General features: G+C 47.1%; 1 long non-coding RNA gene across 3 annotated transcripts in view; it reads right to left on the bottom strand.

Moving 5' to 3' along the window:
* Window positions 1-23,278, bottom strand: part of LOC146830283 (uncharacterized) — a 174,582-nt gene that overhangs the window by 84,868 nt on the left and 66,436 nt on the right. Inside the window, exon 2 of one of the 3 annotated variants that reach the window (XR_014961408.1) lies at window positions 14,965-15,182. The exons of 1 other annotated variant lie outside the window; for it this stretch is intronic. This is a non-coding gene — a long non-coding RNA (uncharacterized LOC146830283). Of the gene's footprint in view, window positions 1-11,489; window positions 14,657-14,964; window positions 15,183-23,278 lie in introns of those variants that run through there. One more of the 3 variants, XR_014961409.1, reaches the window with a different exon arrangement.

A 23,278-nucleotide genomic window follows, 5' to 3' on the forward strand; every position in this document is an offset into this window, starting at 1 on the left:
ACCTCAAATTCACGATACAGCACACGAAGCAACAGCAACAACAACCCAAGCTGTCACGGGCGCAGACACCATCCCCACAGAAGACCAAAGCCACCCTAGAACGCAAAGACAAAAGCCTATCAGGCGACCCCAGGGACCAAAATGCAAAGAAGCAGACCTCAGGCTCACATGCCTCAGAGGCATCCCCAGCCAAGGACTCTCCTGTCCCTAAAGCATCTCGCAAAGAGAAGCATACAGTTTCTGTGCCCACCGCAAAGGTGGTGCATGCCAAGGGTACACCTAGGAAGGGCTCAAAGGCAGATTCACCCACCATCTCGACTCCCATTCCAAGCCCAGTGAAGCAGGGAAGGAGGGCTCTAAAGGGGCAACACCTAGTAAACAGGGGATGGAGGGGCAAAGGCGAACCAGGCAAAGCACTCTGCTGGATCCAGCACATCACCAGATGGAGTGCCAGTGTCTGCACCTGATGCAGCTTTGGTGGTGAGTGTGCCTGTTGTGTCCACACCACTTCCTATTGATCCAAAGTCAGTCAAGCCAGTTAGGATCCCCAAGAAGTGGAAAGGCACCCCTCCACAATCTCCCAGCCACACTATGTCTCCCGTCTGCATGACTCCGCCTCCACGTGCCACTACACCACCTGGTCCAAACAGCCCTCCGGCTTGCCAAGCCACTGATAGCTCTACCTCAGCTGGTCCGCTCTCTCCTGGGTCAAGTGCCCCGACATTCCATGTGACACAGCCAGCTCCCAGTCCACCTGACAGCCAAGTCTGAGTGGTAGTCACCCTCACACACCTGTCTCTCACACAGGTGGGCCTGTACTGCACATTGTTACCCCTGACTGTTTTGCTGACCATGGAATGGTACAGTCGCACATATTCCCTGTGCAGCTTCTCCTGGACATACTCTGCGCTTCGTTTTTGCCACTGGCCTTGTTGCTCTTTGCTGTGTTCAACTGTTCTCTGTGCAGCTTCTCCTGGACATACTCTGCACTTCGTTTTTGCCACTGGCCTTGTTGCTGTTTGCTGTGTTCAAGTATTCATTGTGCAGCTCCTCATGGACATACTCTGCACTTCGTTTTTGCCACTGGCCTTGTTGCTCTTTGCTGTTTTCAACTATTCCCTGTGCAGCTTCTCCTGGACATACTATGCACCCTGAACTGGCCACTGGCCTTACTGTTTTGCCCTTGACTGTGCAGCTTCTCATGGACATACTCTGCACTCTGAATTGGCCACTGGCCTTGCTGTTTTGCCCTTGCCTGTGCAGCTTCGCATGCACATACTCTGCACTTTGTCCTGCCCACTGGCCTTGTCATTCACTGCTGTGTGCCCCTTGCCTGTGCAGCTTCTCCTGGACATACTCTGCACCCTGAACTGGCCACTGGACTTGCTGTTTTGCCCTTGCCTGTGTAGCTTCCCATGGACATACTCTGCATTTTGTGCCTTGCTCTTCTCTACTCTTGGTGCCTATCTGTGCAATATGTGAATAAAGACAGTTGCTCCTGTTGTCTGTTTTGTCAGTATCCTTACTAAATAAAGTTATTTTGCTGTGTATATGGTGTACTGTGTCACATGCTCTGTGTGCCACTTCAACATAGCCAATGTCTTGGCTCACCTACTCTATTTTTTACAGGGGTGACAGGGACTTCAGTTCTTCCTGACCCTGATACTTGTGGGGGCAATTATGTCAATTTTAAATGGAAAGCAGTTGTCAGTTTCTTAAAATGTTTATGTTGGCTATATTGTACACATGTCAGGTTGGGGGGCACTGCTAGCACAGAGTGGGATTTTATCCACAGTATTGCAGGCAGGCTGGCTAGTGTCATCATGTATGTGTATTCTTCCTTTATGTGTGCCCAGTAGTGTCTGTGTGTGATCATCTTGTGATGGCCAGTCATCCTAGTCCCATGGCTTACTTTCAATGTGTGCTCTTGGGAGGTCAAGAAGTGTGCAGTGTCAAGGGGTGACTTTGTCGTGAGTGTTGATGTGTGTGTGGCCCTGCATTGTCAACTACACACATGTGTCACCCAGGAGTTGTTTACCTGTTGCTTTGATTGTTCATCCCTGTGGATGTGGTTGTATGCACATGTGTGAGTTGTATGTTGTGCACTGTGAAGTGTGTTGGTGTGTACTTGCAGGTCTGGCTGACTCCTACTTGTTATTTTTGTCACTCGTGAGTACGCAGAGTGTGTGACTGGCAAGTAAGTGTTGTGTTTTGTTGATCATCCATGTGTCTTGATACTGTTTGTAGAGACTGTGCAGACCTGCTTCTCCACACTGCCAATGTGGTTGTGTTTTCTCAAGCATTGCTGTCACATGGTGCCTTTTTGCCTCCAGTATGGCATGTTGTGTGTGGTGTCATACCATCCCCTATCTGTGCTTCAGATGCCTACCCATTGTGAGTCTGCACTACCTCTATTTGTGTATGGTACACTCCTGCCATGTCCCCTACTGACATGCAGAACACTTCACTTTGATGTCAGCTGTTCTCTTGGTTTACATGTATGTGTGCCTCCCCATTACTTCATTTGTGACACTGTGCTTTGTGGTGCAGTTCTTTGGCCAGGAGCAATGTGTCACTCAGGGCATTTCCCCAATAGATTATGTGTGATGTTCTTGTGCTGTTTGGCAGTCATGGTTGCTCATATGCACTTCAACTGTGTGTGCTGCCCAGTTCTCTGGTCAAGTTGTTTCCACCTTCCTGTCCCAGACTTGTGCATCTATTAGTGTTGTGTTGGATGTATGTGTGTTGGCTATGGTACTGCTTCACTTCCTGTGTGTGCTGTTGTCTTTGTGCTGTGCTGATTGGTGTTGTGTGGGTTAATGTTATGTCACTCATATCTGTGTGGGGCTGGTATGCTTAGTGTGCACACACTGCTTGTTGTGCATGCAGTGCTATGCGTGTATGTTGCCTTGTTATTGCCTTGTGTGCATCCCCTGATGTCCTGCTGAGTTTGCTATGTGATGTTTTTGTCTGTGCATCTGTTGTTTGTTTGATGTGGCTGTGTTTTTCTGTGATGGTGCACTTCTTGTCTATGTTGTGGTATGTTGTCTGTGAATTGTTCCTCATTGATGAGGTTGTGCACTCCTGTTGTGTCTGTGCTCCCATTGCCTTTCCACAGTTTAGCTGCACAGGGCATGTGTGGGCTTGTTGTGGTTCTGTGTGTGTTTCTGTTGCGTTATGTGTTTGTCTGTTGTTTTTGTGCAGATATTTGTTCTGGCAACCCTGTGTGTGTGTGTGTGATGTTTGTGGCTACCCCCAGGGTGTGTGATTGTTTGTCTGTGTATTGACTGGCAACTATTTTCACCCTTCAGTGTGTTTCACACTGGTGTTGTATGCTGCTGGTATAAGGGGGGTATGTGTGTAGATTCCTACTAGTGTTTGGCAGTTATGGAGTGTGTCAATGGGCCCTGTGTGTTGTGCTGCTGGCGTACTCCTGTGAAGTAGTTGTATACATATGTGTGGCTGTTCACAGTTTGACTTCAGGGCCTTCCTTTCATCCTTTTTGCCAATACATGGGATGCCTTGCTGTCTCCCTGTGTTGTTGAACTGAGCTGTCTGTGGTTTTACTTCACTCACTGTGCCAGCCATGTGTGCTTTTGATGAACTGAGGGTTCCTTGTCTTGCATGTGATGTACACATGCGTGTTGGTTCTCTCCATGGCCTTCCATTTGTGTGCACCCAACTTTGGTTTTCCTATTTGTTGTACTCCATTGCTGGTGGCATGTGGTGTGTGCATGTATCTGTGTGTCAGTGTGGGGTATGTATGTGTGACTTGGAAGGCTGTGTGTCCAGTAGGATGTTTGTTCCTTGTATGTGTGTGTGTTCATTTGGTGCTTGTACTCATTTGTATTCCCTTGTTTTCACCACTGCGGTGACTTGACTGGGACATTGCAGCAGGATCGCAGAAAATGTGTGTCCTAGATGCGCAGGGGTGACTTCGTGGCAGGTAAGTCATGTGTGGGTACACTTGTGGATGTGTTTCTGTCCCCACCAGGGTGTCTGATGTGGGTTTGGACCCTGGATCAGCCCATGAGTTGTGGGTTGTGGTTGTGTTATAGTATACCAGCGGCGGCGTCTGGTGCGGTCCATGAGTTGCTGGTGATGTATCAGGTACAGCACTGGAAAAACATGTAGGGTTGGGTCCATTGTGGTCATGTCCGGGTGGTGTGGACCGGGACTCTGGTTTCGCGCTCCACTGTCGAGCTTCCACCGTCTCTGGTTGGGCAGTTTCTCCACTGCGGTGCTACTGGCTGTTTGGGGGCATCCTAATTTGTGGAGGGGGGCGGACGTCATTCCGCATGGAGGTTAGTCTCCATTGGCTCACACCACCGGGGTGGCGGGCGCACTTTGATGGCAGTTCGCATCGCACCGCGGCGGATGGTAAATGGGCTATGTTCGGCCATACTAATATGGCTGGCGTAAGGTCTACTGCTAGCGGGCGGTAAAATGCATTTTTACGCACGACCAGTGCCGCTATCCTAATACGCCCCCAAGTTTGTGGAGTTTGTCAAAGAATGGTAGGAAAAAACAAAACTTTGCAGGTCCTGGGGTAATGTTTTACACATGATATCGCTAGTGTAAAACTTGGTACATGCTGATCGAGAAGGTGATTGAGAGCTGCATATGAAGACTGTGGAGTCCCTGATTACTGTGGTTCGCAAATTAGATTGCAAGAACTACCTGAAATATGGGTCCTTGTATTTGGAAAGAGTTAAGAAACTAAAGGTGGAAAAACCATACCTGTACAGAACATTCATCCAAAGACATTTTGTGATGAAAGACAGGGAGGGTAGGTTCAATGCTGTGGCTACAGATTGAAACTGGAACAGACAGAGATCACATAAAAGTTCCAAGGGAATTGTTGGTCAGACACGTAAAAGTGAATATGTTGCTCAATGGCAGCTAGCTCACTGTTTTCAGAGAGATGACAAATTCAAAAATAATGGACCATCAAGAACTTTTTACTCACCATGAACTTGAGGGAAAGAGAGAGGAACATTTTAATAAACCTTTTGACAGCCTTCTTCATTTCATGTGGCAGCAAGGAAACTGCTTTGAGATGACTGAGACTGTGGGACTACACAACTTTGGGACCAAACAATATGTGGATAACAATATAAAGCAAAAACCAAAGGAAATGATGGACGGAGTGTTGAACATTGCAAGCACTCACCCCCAGTCAACTGATCTGGGTTTAATCCATCACCGTTCTTTAGCCCACTCTGCCACCCCAGTTCAGACATGGCCATATGCAAATCAGTCTGACCCTGTGCCTCATGGGAACAGTCCAGCCCGAACTGCCAAGCCATGTCTTCCCTGGACCGGAAACAAGCTTCCTAGGACCGGTTTCTGGCATTTCAGCCGTCTTCAGCCAGGCTTGCTTGAATCCAGTGGCAAAGTGAGCAAGGGACTCACGTCTGAGCATACCCTGCCAACTTATGGCGAACAAAGCAAAAACCAAAGGAAATGATGGACGGAGTGTTGAACATTGCAAGCACTCACCCCCAGTCAACTGATCTGGGTTTAATCCATCACCGTTCTTTAGCCCACTCTGCCACCCCAGTTCAGACATGGCCTTTGGTTTTTGCTTTGTTCGCCATAAGTTGGCAGGGTATGCTCAGACGTGAGTCCCTTGCTCACTTTGCCACTGGATTCAAGCAAGCCTGGCTGAAGACGGCTGAAATGCCAGAAACCGGTCCTAGGAAGCTTGTTTCCGGTCCAGGGATGACATGGCTTGGCAGTTCGGGCTGGACTGTTCCCATGAGGCACAGGGTCAGACTGATTTGCATATGGCCATGTCTGAACTGGGGTGGCAGAGTGGGCTAAAGAACGGTGATGGATTAAACCCAGATCAGTTGACTGGGGGTGAGTGCTTGCAATGTTCAACACTCCGTCCATCATTTCCTTTGGTTTTTGATAACAATATAAAGACATGTCTACCAGATGTCCTGGATCATGGCTCAAAACTATACACAGAACTGAAGCAGGAGAGAATTGTATTGAAAGAAAAAAAGCTGTTTGACATAATCACTAAAGCTAAACTTTCAAAATGTAATTGCCATAGTAAGAGTTTCATCCAACCAGCTACTACAAAACAGGTTACAAAAAAACTACTTTTGTGAGCACATATAGAGATGATTGTAGCTAAGGAAAGAGGTGAATTTATCACGGACATTCTGTGGAATGGACAAACACATTTTTTGATGGAGATGCAGTAAAATCATGCAGAAGGGTATGAGAAAGTGTAGGTCAAATTCACAATACAGATATTTAAATATTAGGGAGTGTACACCAGTAAGTTTCCATCTACATTTTGATTAAATGTCCCAATATTTGGACATTCACAAATATTTGTTGTAGATTTCTATGAATATCTTGCCTTCCTCAAATGTACTCATGTATATGTTTCTTTATTGAAAAGTTTTCACCAGGAATAGACTGGCTATTCTGCCACCCTAGCATTTCCTCAGTAGTCTGGAGATTATGGATGGGAGGTTATGTGCCAATAATTCTCCCTTGCCCTACTGCTGAGTGTTGCTAGTTTAAACATTGTTGCCAGGGTCAATTTAGTTTACAGTATAGCCCTGGCACTAACTCACTCACTCACTCTAAATAAATTACTCTTATGTGTATTACTATAGGTTGAACGTGCCTGCAAAATAATTGTGGTTAGACCAGTGCTTAATTTGTAAAATATGAAGTCCAGGTGCTCAAATGTTTGTTGGAGGCCACACCCAATTCTCCCAGCTCCACCCACTTCCTCCACAGGTTCCACCCACTTATTCTACTGGCACCACCTACATCCTCAACTGGTGTTGCTGAAACCAAGATGTAATGCCCGATCTGAATTTCATCAAGGAAGCCTTCCTCAAGTAAGGTTTTGGTGGGATGTTTCCCCACCCAGCAACAATTTTGAAAAATATTAAATCAAAATGCATTTAAAGCACAATTTGGAATAATTAAGCTAAAATGACAACATCATTGAAAAGGGGCATGTGAAAAATTAGGCAGGGCTAAGGGTGTGTAATGGTCTCTGGCACAACTAGAGTCATGAAGCCCGCAGCACACTTCCAGTCTTCAGAACTAGGCACCCAATCTATAATTAGCAGGCAGCATTGTAGTAACACAGGTTTGTGTAGTGCCTGCAGTGTGACCGGTCCGGTTCTTTGTGCTATTCTCAATGTATTACGGCAGCAGGGTGCAAAGAGACTTGCCGCTAAGACTCTAAAAATCCCTCATCCTCAGTGTTAATCAGGGAATCTTTGCAAAAGACCTTGAATGCAGAGACACAGACAGACCTGTAATTTGCATTCAGAAAGTCTCATAATTGCAAATTTCCTGCAGTAACTTGTCTATTCTTTACCTTATCCTGACAGGTTTATTCTCAAAGTGGAAGCTGCTCTCAAAAGCCAGTGTCCTCTGCAGTGCCCAGTTCATAGCTTCAATAGGTGCAGCAGGGGCAGTGGCCCCTGGACCCAGAGACCTGATTGCCACATTTTATAATTCAAACAGCAGCCAGGGGCCCATTTCCTTATGTGCACTGGGGCTAAGGGCACACTGGCGGTGCTACTACTTCTCTGTCAGAATGTTTTACAACGGACATGGTCGTCTGGTGACCTTTCAGGGCTCTGCACCCCACCGCAAGCAAATACAAGGATGAAGTAAACATCTTTTTTCTCGAACCGTTTTCCAATGCCATTTTAACACATTGAGACTTGGGTTTTCACCCTCACTAGACACAAATATTCCACATCACTTTACCCCCATCAGCACACATCAGTGTGAAGAAAGGTCGGTAGTGAAGTAAATTCCAGAGTCACGCTGCACACATCAGTAGTGTGTCCTTTTTCACTGTGTATTTCAAAAAAGCCAGACTGTCCAGGCAGCGTAGAAATAGGCAGCGAGTTTACCAAAGGCAGCAGATAAATTGCATTTTCTCTAAAGAACAGCCCCAACAAAGAGAAAAACACCTTTGTTACAAACAGCACCACAGCTAAAGTAGGCCAGGACTCCCAGCACTGCCTACCTCAACAAACACGCACCACATAAACTTCCAGTCAACAGAACCCTCCACTGACATCCAACAGCATATGGTCTGGGACTACCGAATTTCCCCCTCCCCCTGCGTGTAAACCACATTTTAATGGGGGAGAGGAGAAGGTAATTACTTTTGGAGGCGGGGGTCTTACAACCCCCGGCCGTATTTATTAAAATATGAAAGCAAAATTAAAATTTTGAAAAACAATATTTACACAATTATACGCAGAAACATAACACGACATTTGATTACAATTCATATGCACAGATATCAGATGGCTAACCTTAAACTATCTCTAATACATAGTTTTACTATCCGAATCTAACATCTGAACATAATCATACATTAATTACTTTCTGCGTATCCTATTTGGGCCTACGGCAAGGTTGCTAACCGGTGTCAGATCCTTATCAATTAGCCACGCCCTCCCGTAGGAGTTGCACATGCGCAGAGGGCCCGCTTACCGAGAGGGTACTTACCCCCCGGTTACCCCCATACGTTCCCTGAACTCCATTCCAATTTGGGGGGTCTTGCACTCTGCGCCATTTTAATGACGTCCATACCCGTGCGGGTGGCCAACCAGCCTAAAGAAAGCGTGACTCCCCTCTTTCCCCGCACCCATCCATCCAACCGGATGTACCGCCCCTGGAGTTCTAGGAGAGACCCCTTGTCCCTCCTCCTGGGCGACCCCATCCGTGAATGGCGCCGCCCCCTAAGGACCTTAAAGTTACTGCTCACCAGTCATGACCTTACCGCCTGACCAAGGAATAGCAATAAATACGACGATAGATGACCTGTAAATTGGAGAAAACCTAAGGAACAAAAAACAAAACCGCACCGTCACATTCATTACCCAATGACCATATTGCAACAGGGGATGGTGGGTGGGCAAACAAAATAGTTAGCAGCCTCGCAGGGGCTGCGTCCGGATGCCTGAGAGCGCGGGACCAAGAGACCGTGTCCCACGCTCCCCGGCCTTTTATCCTAATACTGGGGGCAAGCCAGTTCTGACTGGCCTGTCCCCTGCCGCCCCCTTGACCCGGAAGCACCTTAATTGCTTCCGGGCCAAGGGTTCCCTTCCGCCAACCAATCCTGGCCGCGACGCGCCCACCGCGTCATGCTGAGGCAGTGGACGCGCCGGGCCGGGCAAACAGGCGAGGTGGGGGGAGGGGGTCGGTGCCCCGCCATATCTGCGGCGGGGCCGATACCGGCCCCGCCTTTCTCTATGGTCTGGGACTACCAAATTTCCCCCTCCCCCTGCGCGTAAACCACATTTTAATGAGGGACAGGAGAAGGTAATTACTTTTGGAGGCGGGGTCGTACTACCCCCGGCCGTATTTATTAAAATATGAAAGCAAAATTAAAATTTTGAAATAAACAATATTTACACAATTATACGCAGAAACATAACACGACATTTGATTACAATTCATATGCACAGATATCAGATGGCTAACATTAAACTATCTCTAATACATAGTTTTACTATCCGAATCTAACATCTGAACATAATCATACATTAATTACTTTCTGCGTATCCTATTTGGGCCTACGGCAAGGTCGCTAACTGGTGTCAGATCCTTATCAATTAGCCACGCCCTCCCGTAGGAGTTGCGCATGCGCAGAGGGCCTGCTTACCGAGAGGGTACTTTCCCCCCCGGTTACCCCCATACGTTCCCTGAACTCCATTCCAATTTGGGGCGTCTTGCACTCTGCGCCATTGTAATGACGTCCATACCCGTGCGGGGTGGCCAACCAGCCTAAAGAAAGCGTGACTCCCCTCTTTCCCCGCACCCATCCATCCAACCGGATGTACCGCCCCTGGAGTTCTAGGAGAGACCCCTTGTTCCTCCTTCTGGGCGACCCCATCCGTGAATGGCGCCGCCCCCTAAGGACCTTAAAGTTACTGCTCACCAGTCATGACCTTACCGCCACAGGCCAGCATAGTTGACCGACTATCTGGCCCCCCCATCCTAAAACTCAATTCCCTGACCAAGCCTATGAAAATTTATCAACACTATTTCATCACCTAACCTAGTCGAGTGGACCCCGACTTCGATGAAGCACAGTTCGCCCTGACACCCCATGTGACCAGACTATGCTGCAGCCCTGGTACTCCTGTGCTAACCAGCCAACCTTGGAGATTACCTCCTCCAGCAAGACCCTTCTGCCTAGTGATATCGAGTGGTTCCCCCACTAACTATAAGAACTATTGCGGCGAAGGACTGTGTCTCTTCAGAAGATCAGTCATAAAAAAAACCTAAACTGACTGAGGCCAAGGAAAGATACTTGAAAACCACTCTGCTCTCAGCTCTGACTGTATAGTCTGCAGGTGTAAAAAATGCTAGCTAGCCTCCTCCCTACTGGAATCCCTGCAATTCATGCCGAAGTGTACCTCGGCATAGACGTGTCGCTTTCCTACTCCCATGCAAAGTATTCCCACCGTTCTACCCAGGCGTAGGGTCCGCAACTCCCTTCCTAGTGTAAGATAACACAAATGCCAGGGCTGACTGAATCAGACAAAAATTGACATACCGTCAGGGAGCCACAGAATGGCCTTGATTGAACGCATCGCGATGTAACACGGTGCAACCCCAACCCCTAGCATTATTAGCACCATGCTCGAAACCGTCAGAGTTGACCAGCCACTCACATACCCCGGTACTCATTCCCGATGTGATTATACAATTGTGATATTAACCCAGGTAGTGCCCCACAGGCTCCCAGATAGTTCCCATGAGCATACCATGGGCCTCATGAACCCCTGAAACCGAACCAATATGCTCTAAGATAGGTTCTGTGTTGGCTGCTGCCCCTACTCCGGAGCCTCCCAACACGGACAGAGACCAATTTAATGACAAGGGGCGATGAGGAATCATTTTGTACCCGGTCACTCCCCATTTGCAGGATAATAATGCTATGGGGCTGGATTCATCATAGGGAGTGAACCTGCCATTCTGGAGCCCTAAACTGTGAACTATCTGCATCCGAGCACAATGTTCTGGGATAGGCCCTGTGCCAACCTATCCCCCTACACGGAGCATCCCAACACTGCTCAATGTCCGCACCGAAAGGCGCCTGCGTGCACATGCGCCGTAATGGCAGTTAACCGTTCCATGACACAGGAGTTAATGTGTCGCCTCTGCCCCTGATACTTGTGTTTTATACCATCGGTAAAGGTATATACCTACAAGGCAGCGCACTGCCACCATAACTCGATTGGCAAAATTAAATGGGTGACAACCATACCCTCCCACTAGAATGCATGAGCAGCTCTGAAGGTATACACCTGCCAGGCAGACGTACTGCCAACTTACCACAAATGGCAACAACAAATGAGTGACAACTATACATTCCACTATGAAGCATATGGAGCACTGTCTCAGGCTAGCACCACCTGAACCACTGGGTTGATCACCCATCCAACTTGATGCCACCGCTTGCCACTCACGTTCAGGATCCACCAGTCCCCTTGCTTGTCCACCTCTTGTAGTCATAGCGGTGTGTAGCACTTCCAGGCATCAGGCATGGATCCAGGTGTACATAAATGAAAATCAAAGATCAATGATTAGTGCCTTATGCTGTGAGGTGCCCAACAACGATTTTATAAGTCAGCGCTATTCCGCGCGACTGTACTCTCCCCCTTTTACCCACACCCCACAGGCTTTTAAAGTGTATCGATACTATTCTTCGGCCCGCCGGACCCATCATTCGTACGCCAAAAGGATGCGTTGATACTGCCAATACTACACCCCTCTCTCGGTGTGACACTGCCAGGGCCCATAATCTGCCGGCCGCCGGGTGCATTGATACTGAGTGGGTCTGACCCCAAATGTGAACCAGCCCCAGAGAGTGGGTCCAGCGCCACACAACCCAAGAATAACCTGCTTATTTTACAAGTCCAATGTACCCCAATAATGTGTGACCCCACACATACATTACACTGTGTAAGTGCACGGGCAATGGTGTACAGACACTGACCAGACATCGGACTCCAGTGCCTACATGTATAATTGGACCGGCGCAGAGGTGCCGTGTGACTTAACGCCCTCCTGGAGCTACTTCCCCTGCACATAGCGCCTAGGGCTTCTTGACCCCTCCTTCCTATGCACCCCCACACTGCACACACGGATACCCTTGATGGTGTGACGACAAGGCCTATACGTGTTGAGAATATACTTAAGTGACCCTGACCTCCAGCCAGTGTCTAGTGGGCCGAACCTCATAATCATTTAAAGGCATCAGTTAACATGCTGAGCCTAACTCACAAACTAAGAAATGTAGCATAATGTGCAACCCTGTAACCTACCATAAAGGTACCTTATATGTAAAGGAGTGAAGGTTTGTACCAACCTGGCAATTTACCAACTGTTTGAGCAGATCCTACAGTGATAGGTCTGACACACCGTGTTAAAAAGGGTGGCCTACCCCGGCGGGTGGCAATGCTGGTGGTACAGGCCCACCAGCAGTATTTGGCTTACAGGCCATGGCCCACACCTCTCGTATTCCTAACCATATTCTTTGATAGACCTGGTACCTTCACCCTAGGATGCTTTCCTAGGCAATATTGTCCCGCTTTGCAGGAACAAAACACTGACTCCTATTCTACTGTTCCAATCCCTGCCTACTTTATTTTTCCTTATCTATAGCCAATCCCCTAACTCGGCTTCCTACAGTGTTACCTAATGAATTTGCAATGCCGGCCAAGGCATTGCTTTCATCCATCTAATGAATCTCCACACTGTTTGGAATTGGCCCCAAAAGTAAATGCTGACGCTAAGGCACTGATTACTGACTTGCATATACCACCCGTATGTGTTCCCAATTGATCCGAAGCCTGGTAATGTTGTAAACTAAAAAACGGCGGTCAACATCAGCCGCCCTCTGCAACTGTGCTCACCTGCAGGTGAGACCTACACAATCCTAGAACCTTTGCCATGGGCATCAACCGCAATTGTTAATCAGACTCACAAATGCATCACCTCCGGATCATTGTAAGTAGACTCCTCTGAGATTGTCCCGCCAGTCTCATCGCACAAGGAACATTGAAAACGGACAATAAACTTAAAATGACGCTTAGCATAACGCCAGATGCCCCACCTCAGGGACACTAGATTCAGACTTACAATAGGGAGAGCCTTGCATAGCACTGGTCACAGCACACTGAGGTAACATTGGAATCACCCAAAAGGAGAGTGCCTACCATGAGCCATACTTGATGAGTTACGTACCCATTTTTCAATTGAGACCGCCTAGCTTATCACCCGCTGCATAACATAGCACAACATAGTCCACGTTGCCTCTAGACAAGAGGTGGATTTGTTAGTATGCCAGCACTTCATCATACAACTAACAGACTGTGTCCCGCAAAGGGATATAAGACGTGAGTGTTAATTACCCTGTGAGACCTTGTGTAAGTGTCACCAAGTTTTGGTTTTCTCACTCGTTCAGGAGCACTCAAATTGCATTTTATGATAAAAGAATGTATTGCATCCTTTAGCATGAAACCCTGCTTCCTGAAAACATGCATTGTTCAGTACACAAGTACATATGGTTACCTCATGAAAAACGCTCTGGGACTTACTCATTAGTAATCCGTAACATTTGTGACCTTCACCAGCCTGTGATCTGCGGCCTACTTCTACTTCCTTATTTGGAAAGCTGTCAAGGGCGCTTTTAAAAATTGTCAAAAGTCCGCCAAAATACAAAAATGCACAATAATCATTGCGTCTGTGTGGCTCATAGATAGAGCAAAAAGGGGTCTGAACGTGGTGCATTGTTGGGTTAGGCAGCGTCTGTGTGCCAACACTGCGTCGAGGCACTTGTAAAACGAAACCAAATGAATGAAGTGTCATAAGGTGTGCCGTGGCCCCACGTGGATGTGAACTAGTGTATGCACAGTGCAATACTGTCACGCGTTGGCTTAGCTTAAAACTTTCTGCGTAACATGAAAGATCGCGACACACATGGTTGTACAAGTGGTGAAATGCCCAAGTGGGTGTGAATGGCACAACGTAAGAAATACACCAACTAAAGGATAATACATGGGCAAGTACAAAACGAGAAACCCAAGGCATGACATGTGCAGGTCCCTTACCATGCCAATGTATAAATATACAATCGGAGGCAACTGCCTATTTTGTTCTGTACTCTGGTCGAGAGGATAAAACGCACAGAGGTAATGGAGCAACGACCAGGAAAACCAGTGAGTGAATACACCATGGGAGGAATCCAATCACACAAAGGCGGGAGAATTATCAGCAATGCATTACTACTGTACAACGCAATACTATTGAATATTATGAAAAGATCCTCGGGAGAAAATGTAACCGTGACTTACGGAATCCGAAAAACAATCATTCCGTTAAAAAGCAGAAACACAAAACTGTTCTCAACTGTGCAGCTGTTTCTGTACACAAATAAGCATAAACTCAAAAAAGCATTGCAATTGAGCTCGCTGTTACTGTACAAATCAATCATACTGATTATTATGAAAACATCCTGGGTAGGAAATGGAAGCATTGCTTCTCGAACCAGAAAACAGTGCCTCCGTAAAAAAGCTTAAACACAAAACTGCTCACAACTATGTACTGCAGCTCGTAAGGTAGGCACAGTGTATGCCCTCTGCCCCCCCCCCCCAGAATCGCAGCATGCGGACGCGACCTCGTGTCTCAAATATTACCCATTAAGCCACCGAGACGCCACATTGCCAGAGCCCCTTGCACCCGTGTGCCGCTTGTTATTCGCGCCAAGATATTCGAGCGCTGTACACGATGGCCCCATTTTCATTCACATTTTTCCTTCTGGCACGGGGAGAGTAAGTGATTTCCCCAGAATCACAGCATGCGGACGCGACCTGCGCCAATATTTCAGGGCCCCCCCAAGCCAGATTACGCTGCAGGCTCCTATTTCAGCTGCATGCTCACCAATAAATTAACACGGGCGGAAAGGCAGCCCCTCACATCACGGCTGGCCGGCACAGCTATTCCCCTCGCATTCAACGCTCTTTTCGCTGACGAGCCCAACACCGGCTCTGGCCATCTCGTGGGTCCTGCGACGGCAGCCACCATCGACCATGCCACCAATGAGCCCCTGTCGCTCAAACTCTGCGTCGCCAGACTGCTCCCGAATCCGCCAAGTAAACCTGAAAAACAAAGCAAACAAAATAGTTAGCAGCCTCCCAGGGGCTGCGTCTGGATGCCTGAGAGCGCGGGACCAAGAGACCGCGTCCCGCGCTCCCCGGCCTTTTATCCTAAAACTGGGGGCAGGCCAGTTCTAACTGGCCTGTCCCCTGCCGCCCCCTTGACCCGGAAGCACCTTAATTGCTTCCGGGCCAAGGGTTCCCTTCCGCCAACCGATCCCGGCCGCGACGCGCCCACCGCGTCATGCTGAGGCAGTGGACGTGCCGGGCCGGGCGAACAGGCGAGGTGGGGGGAGGGGGTCGGTATCCCGCGATACCGGCCCCTCCTTTCTCGATACACGATTCTGACTTCATGCCCTTCCCAATCCGAGTTGCCACAAACTGCCACAAGGACCACAGACTGCTTACTACTTTAGCCTTTCCGAGACGTCACCCAAAGTTTACACAGAAAATTACATATTCAACCATTCAGTCAGTAAACACGGACACCAACTGCATAATGGCACCATCCCAATCGTGTTCCATAATGCGCGGCACAGAACAAATTAAAATGTGCACTGATGCACATCCGCTCACATAAAATGATTTATGTATGCAACATATTTTTTTTAAAAAGGTGACCCTCCTCTCAAATATTCATTCCCAGTTTTAATGGGGAAGGGAACACCCCCAAAAGTCAGTGGGGATGTAGGACAAAGGGCTTCTCCTAGAGAATATTTTTTTTCCCGTGGCAAAAAATACAAAATATGCATTTAAAAAAGGCAATAGTATGTTGTTCACCATGCATATAATCAAGTCAGCCCACAAAAACGCAAACTACTACAAAATGTCCAGGAGGGCGCCTGGAGTTCTGTGGCTCTTGCAGCTTCTAAAACATTTCTGGGAAGTTTTATGACTTCTAGGAAGTAATCTGCGTTCATTTGGACATCGCAGAAATGCCTACCAGAGGCCAGCCGCAGCACCCTAACTGCACACCACACACGGCTGCTTCTGTTGATAGTGCCGGACTGCCGCTGGTGCGTCACACACTCTGCCGCACAGGACCAAATCCAGCCCAATCAGTGGCCCGCCCAATTGCACTGACTGAAGCATGGTTTTATTATCGTCTCTCGGCTCAGCTTTTCACTTGGGATTCGGGAGACATTGTAAGAGTGAGGATCTTGTTGTGAAGAGTCGTACTCGTTATTATTTTTTTGTCACACACGCTGTGTGATCTAGACCCGGCCCTGATTAAAAATGTTCAAGTGCTAAGCATCAGAAAGCGCTGGCACAAATTAAGCACTGGGTAGACGGAAATTTATTTAAAATTAAGCAAAAAATACAGCACAACACCATGGGTACTCCAAGGTGTCATTCTACAAAAAGACTCCCCAGATACCTCCGAAATACTGTAGTTCAAAAGAAGACATCCATGTCAAACCCAAAGCCACACGATCACATACATCAACCACATGCCTTCTTAGATATCAAAACACATCTTCTCTGATAACTATGTTCATTCTCTTCTCCTAAACTGAAAGCTTCTTAAGGTGTTCAGGTTTACAATGCCAGGCTATTCAATTGTTTTATTAATGAAGTGATATTTCACTGCATTAATAATAATAATAATAATAATAATAAAAGACATTTATAAAGCACACAACTACCTCCGCTGAGGTGTCCTGGCACTCGGGCAGAAAAACAACTGAGCAGATGAGCGAGGTGCTAATTCCTATGCTTGAACAGCCGGGTCTTCAAAGCCTTTCTGAACTCCGGTTCAGAGTTCAGCATGAGTAGATGAAGAGGCAAGTCATTCCAGCATTTGGAGGCTCCAACCTCAAACGATCTACCCCCTAGCCTTGTTTTAGCAAAGCGAGGGACAGCTAGGTAAAATTTTTGGTTGAATCTTAAGGACCTTCCCTGCTGTTACGGGCGAAGTCTTTTCCTCAGGTAGCTAGGGCGCCTGCCTGAAATGCAAACGTGAGGGCCTTGAATTAAATTCTCTGGGCGACTAGGAACCAAAGGAGTTGCCAGAGGTGAGGTGAGATATGCTGGTGGAGTGGAACCTTATCGAACATTCTCGTAGCAGCATTCTGCAGAATCTACAGCCTTCTGATCAAGCAGTTTGGCAGGCCCAGATAGAGGCCGTTGGCATAGTCGAGGTGCAAGGTCACCAAGGCATGCACAACAGTTCTTCAGCATTCCTCTGGCAGAAAGTCGATACATATTCTAATAGTTGTCTTCTTTCCAAAGCAGGCTGCAGAATCTAGCTGGACATGGGTCAAAAGGGACAGATCTTTGTCCCATCGGACGCCAAGGTTCTTAACTGAATCCTTAGGCACAGGAGGAGCACTCACTTCTACTGGCCACAAAAGGACTGTGGGGGGGGAGCGGCTTGATTAAATAATAGGACCTCCGTTTTATTGGCGTTGAGATTAAAAAATGTATTGTTCATCTATTTATTTATTTTTATTTAAGGACTTTGTAGCGCACTAAAGGAGAATTCTACCAGTGAAATGCTGAGCCACCGCATTATTAGCAGGGAAATAGCCAGGTGTTCAGCTTTTTTCTGAAAGAGGTTTCGTTAGATGCAGCTCGATTTCATGTGGGAGGACATTCCACAACTTGGGTATCTGATTAGTGAAAGATCTGCTGCCCCATTGAGCCCTTTTAATTCTGATGTCCTAAGAAGCTGTTGTTGGGAGGATCTGAGATGTCTAGTCGGGGTGTACCTATATATCACACTCCTCAGCTTTTAGGCCCAGTTTTAATAATGGCTCTGCAAGTTATGCAGAGGGTTTTAAACTTAACTCTGGCTTTGATAGGCAACCAGTGCAGCTGTGTTAGTGGTTCCTTTGCAGAAACGCTGTTGGGAATTTTTAAGAGGAATCTAGCTGCCGCGTTCGGTACCACTTGCAGTCTCTTTATAACATACTTTGGACTATGGCAACTCGCTGTATCTGGGTTCTCCAGTCGTAAGATAAGGAGGCATTGAATCACAGTTTTCTTCAGGTGCTCAGGAACCACATCAATGATTTTCCATAGCATTTTAAGAAGGGCAAAACATGTCCCTGAAAGCTTCCTGGATTGGCAATCCAGTGTGAGGATATCCTACAGCAAAATTACGAGGTTTTTCATGGCTGGTTTGGGGATAGGTGGATCTTCCATAGAGTTGGGCCAATGTGTCAGGGGTGAGTAGATGCCCAGGTTTCCCAGCAGCATGAGCTCTATCAGCTGTTGCACATCCAGTGAACCAATTTACTCCAGAAAGGCGGGCAGCTGATAATTGCTAGGGTTGGAACCATTGGCAAAGGACACAACTAGCTGGGTGTCATCAGCATAAGACGCCACTGATATTCCAAATTCATGCACCACCTAGGCAGCTGTTGTACATAGATATTAAATAAAATCGGGCTGAGGGATGAACCCTACGGGACACCACATGTGATAGGGAGGTGTTCTGAGACACAGTCCCCTTCCATCACCTGGAAAGTTCTATTCGCCAGGAAGGAGGCAAGCCAATCCAAGGCTTTTCCCTGAATGCCAACTTCCCCTAATCTCCATTTTAGGATGGTATGATCTACTACGTCGAAGGCGGCGGTGAGGTCCAGCAGGAGGATGGCGGCTGACCCACCCTAATAGCGTATCAACTTTAGCTCCTCAGTGACCGTCGGTAGTGGAGGATGCCATTGGTCTCCAAGAAATTGGTCAGAGAATGATTAACATGCTTCTCCAAAAGTTTACCCAGGTACAGTATGAGGGAGATGGAACGGAGGTTATAATAAATGGTAGGGTCAAGATTGGATTTCTTTTGTAGAGGCTTAATGATTGCATGCTTCCATGATTTTGGGACTAAGGCTGAATCTAGGGAGAGACTGAGTAGGTCAGTCACTGATGGTAAGGGGATCTCCAGAGCATCCGCTAGGAGACATGAGGGAGCTAGGTCCATCGAAAAGACGGATTTGGTAGACCTTATTAAGTGTCAGACATTTTCTTTCACCAATCTGGGGAAATGAACTAATGAAGAAGTTGAGAGTATCTTACTCATTTCAGCTGTAGCATGTTCCCTGTTTTTCGGGAGCTAATTGTATATTTCTGTCACGTTTTTAAGGAAAAAGGCTGCTATGTTGTTGGTATTGTCGTGAAGGTTGGTCAAAGTTTTGACTACTTTAAATAGCTCTTTGGGGAGTTTGCTGCCGCAGCGATTTTGACTTCATAATATTTAGATTGGGCTATCTTCATTTTATTGTGATAAACTCTGATTAACAGATTGTAATCAGACTTGCGGGAAGGGTCATATTTTTTCCTCCAGCATCTCTCTAAGTTCTTTGTTTTTTAAATGCGGAGAGCTGTTCATTGTACCATGGGGTAATTTTGGGGCGAGATTTACAATTAAGAGTTCTTTTGGGAGCACAGTTGTCTGCTGATTGGGTGATCCAGTTTTTCCACTGCTGATATTTCTAGTCTATATTTCCGGAAAGGATGGGGGCATTGTCCTTCAGGACTGCCAGCCACGTTTTAGGGTCCAGTTTGGATCAGCTCCTAGTGGTGATGGTTTGTACTAAGGTTTTTTCTAAATGAAGGGGTTTTGGTAAGCTGAACATGATTAAATAGTGGTCTGACCAGGGTACTGGGATAGGTTAAGAGACTATGATATGTGGGTCGTTAGAGAACATGAGGTCCAATATATGCCCTTTCTCATGCGTAGGTGATGTTAAGAGTTGGGTTAGTTGTAATGCTTCTATGTCACCTTGCTGTTGTCTGATGTGGGGGCAATCGTGTTCATCAAAGTGTAGATTTAAGTCACCAAGAATTGTCAGTTGGGCCTGGATATAAACTCGGGTAGCGCCTCTAAAAATCATCTGCTAGTGCCTGGGGGTCTCTAGATAAGTATTCCTGTGATTCTACAGGCAGGAGATAAGGCTATGCAAGACTGGGTGCTTTTACACTAAGGAAGAGAGAGTTGAGATATGGTGCATTTGAATTTGCCTTTTAAGATGATAGCAATGCTGCTCCCGATTCTGCCTGATTGGTCTAGTCTGTGTAGCTGGTAGCTCAGGGGGAGAGCGAGATGGATATCTGGGCCAAGTTTCAGGTACGAAAAATATGTCTAGGGTCTCTTCCTCTAGCATGCTTCTAATGTCCGAGATGTGTTTTGGGATAGAGAGCATTGATCAATCCCATCTTCCAAGTATCCTCTTTAGAACAAGTTGACCAGACCTGTCTTGTCAGATTAGTGTGTATCTTATATCCACATTGTTGACAGGTTACCCTAGAAAAGGGTGTATTATCAACTCCTAGTTGAATTGCACAGGCCGGATGAGGTGATGGCCTGACGGCTAGTAGCTGCTTGCTGGCGTAGCTAAATTCACCTGTGTTGCGGGGGCAGATTGGCTTGCCTTTGGCGCACAAGCGGTTTGTCCGCTGCACACGTACGCTGCGCAGCTGACCCACAGTGATCATTTAAAGAAGAGGTAGAGTCGGCGACTGGACAACCGACCTCCCGCCTCTGTTAAAACTCTATGGTGCAAGTGTTCCGCCCGCACTATGATCCCTGAGTAGGGATGTGCTAATTACCACGTATTAGCTGCTCAGGAACAAATTCATGCAGTTTTGATGTTTCAAATTCAAATACAGTGCACAGAGAATTAAAAGCAAGTGCAACAACACTTTTAAAAATAAATGAATAAGGAGTAACATATGTGCATGGCAGAGCTTCACTGGCAATGCTATCTAGATGGCAATGTTTTTAAAGCAGTCTCTGAAAGAGTCAAAGACTGACGACCCCACATCTCTGAAAGAAGACATCAGCTGGGTGTCATCCGCATAGGATATCACCTTGACCCCCCTTTTCATGATGAGATCCGCCAATGGTATCCGAAACGGGGGTCAGGCACCCGCTCTAAAGATGTATAAAGTGGGTGAGGCTCCCGCTCTCCTTCCACGCTGTGGGGGAATTCCCACGTCGGAATTCCCTCGGTTGAGGACGCAGCTCAGTGCTGCAAGGCCCACACACTCCGCTTCCCTGCAGCAGCAGCACAAACGGTACAGCACTCACGAGGCGCTTGAATCCCCCAAGTTTCAGGGCAAAGGCTGGAAAAGGAATCCAGCAAATAAAATAATCTAGCGCTCACAAGGCGCTAACTCTAAGGCAATGTTCAGGGAGCAAGAGGCTGGGCCCAGGCAGGCCAGCACACAGGGCCCTCCAGCAGGGAGGTAGTCCCTTGTGGGGGTTCCTCCTGGAGCCCAGCAGCAGCAGCCTCCACCTTTTCCTTTGTCTGCAGGACATGGCATTGGGGGAACTAGATGCAACTGGTTCAGGGGGAAATTGGAGCTCTTTGTTTACAAGGCTCCTCTTTACCTTTGTCATGTGGGGGGTTCGTCATCAGACACACCACAGGGGGGTGTAGCCAGCATTCTACAGGCTAGGCACAGGCCTATTCAGGAACCAGGAACTACTCCTCCCACTACTCTAAAATGCAGATGTCCCATTCAGCCTAGTGCTGACTCACCCTGCCCTTCCTGGAGCCACACACACCTCACCAGCCCCTGTCACTCAAAAGCCAGACATGCAATTCACATCAGGCAGGCAGACACACAGCACACATAATTTATTATTACTATTCCAGACATACCAAACTTGACCACGCTGCGTCTCTCATATCAGGAATTAGCACTGAAACACGTAATAGGGAATCCCCAATGCATTCCTATGGGAGGGCAGCCCCAAAGTAGTGAGAAACCAAAATGGCTGTTTGTCACTACCAGGACATGTCACACACTTAAGGTACATGTCCTATCTTTTACCTACAATGCACCCTGCCCATAGCGTTAGCTAGGGCCTACCTGAGGGGTGACTGACATGCAGTAAAAGGGGGGTCACAGACATGGCACACACTTTAGATGCCACATCATGTAGTGTAGTTCCTATATCCCTGATAGGCTCTGCGCATTGGAATAATATACACTATAGTTTTGACATAGGACTGAGGTCAGTATGTCTCTATCGAGTACATTAAACTAAATTACTTGTGTGTTCCAGCTAACTCAGAGGTCAGTAGAAACTTCTCGAATATACAAGAAGGGATTTGTTTCTGACAACCGCATAAACATGACAACTTTCTTTCCCCTAGAGTCGAAAAAATCTCAGAACCGTGGCAATAATAGATAACAGTTTCACCTAGTCAATCGTGCACGCTTCGTTTCTACAGAGTTGCACAGAAATAGAGAGACAGGTGTTTCAATCAAAAGGAGTTTATTGAACAGTCTTATTTCTCATGCAAGAGCTATGAACTGCTACAATCGAGAGACAGTATGCGAAGTACAATACGTACAGGGTTAGCAGTAAGATAAAATAATACTGCAATAGCATGGTTTGTAGCTATGACATATATTCATAAAATACATACATAAATAACACAGGCTAAAAAGTGAATACTCATCTGATGCTTCTAAATAGTTCTACCCCAGTGTACCTAACCTAAGTGTAGTATGATGTAAGAAGTAAGTGTTGTTTTCTAACGTTTAGCTAGCTATAATTTTAGTTTTGCCAAGAGTTGCCAGAAGTTTCTCTAAGTTCTAGTCAGCTCCATACCTTAGAATGTGTGAGGTTGGAATCTCTTTCCGGGACTCGATAGCTAACACCCCACAAGGGGAGTCAGAAACACTGGAGCTGGATTCTCTGCGGGGAGGATGACAGCGTCTGGTCAGTGCATCAGGGGGGAACTCGATCTCCTTCTGAACTTGCCGTGGTGAACTGCAAGTGGGCAGTCGAACTGGACCGTACCGGAACCGTGGTTTGCCACGGCAAGTGCAGGTATATTTATACCTTGACGGTGTTTAGGAATGCCTGTATTGACGTAAAAGTCGGGCATCGGAACGTCATGAATGAACCCCTAAGGAATGGATGTTCATTAAAATAAATGAGTTCTTAAGGAATGGATGTTCATTAAAATAAATGAGTTCTTGGAGAAATCAATATCCAAGCAAGGGAAATTCCTAAAGTCTTGAGAGTCTGGTTTTCCAAGAACTCGTTGTGACATGGATTGACAGATGTAGGAGACCATGCCTGTATTTGGTTAGCATGGACAATGCCTAAATAAGGGCTGGATTTTCTATGC

The sequence above is a fragment of the Triturus cristatus genome, chromosome 5_1 (assembly GCF_964204655.1).
Source record: "Triturus cristatus chromosome 5_1, aTriCri1.1, whole genome shotgun sequence".
NCBI lineage: Eukaryota > Metazoa > Chordata > Amphibia > Caudata > Salamandridae > Triturus > Triturus cristatus.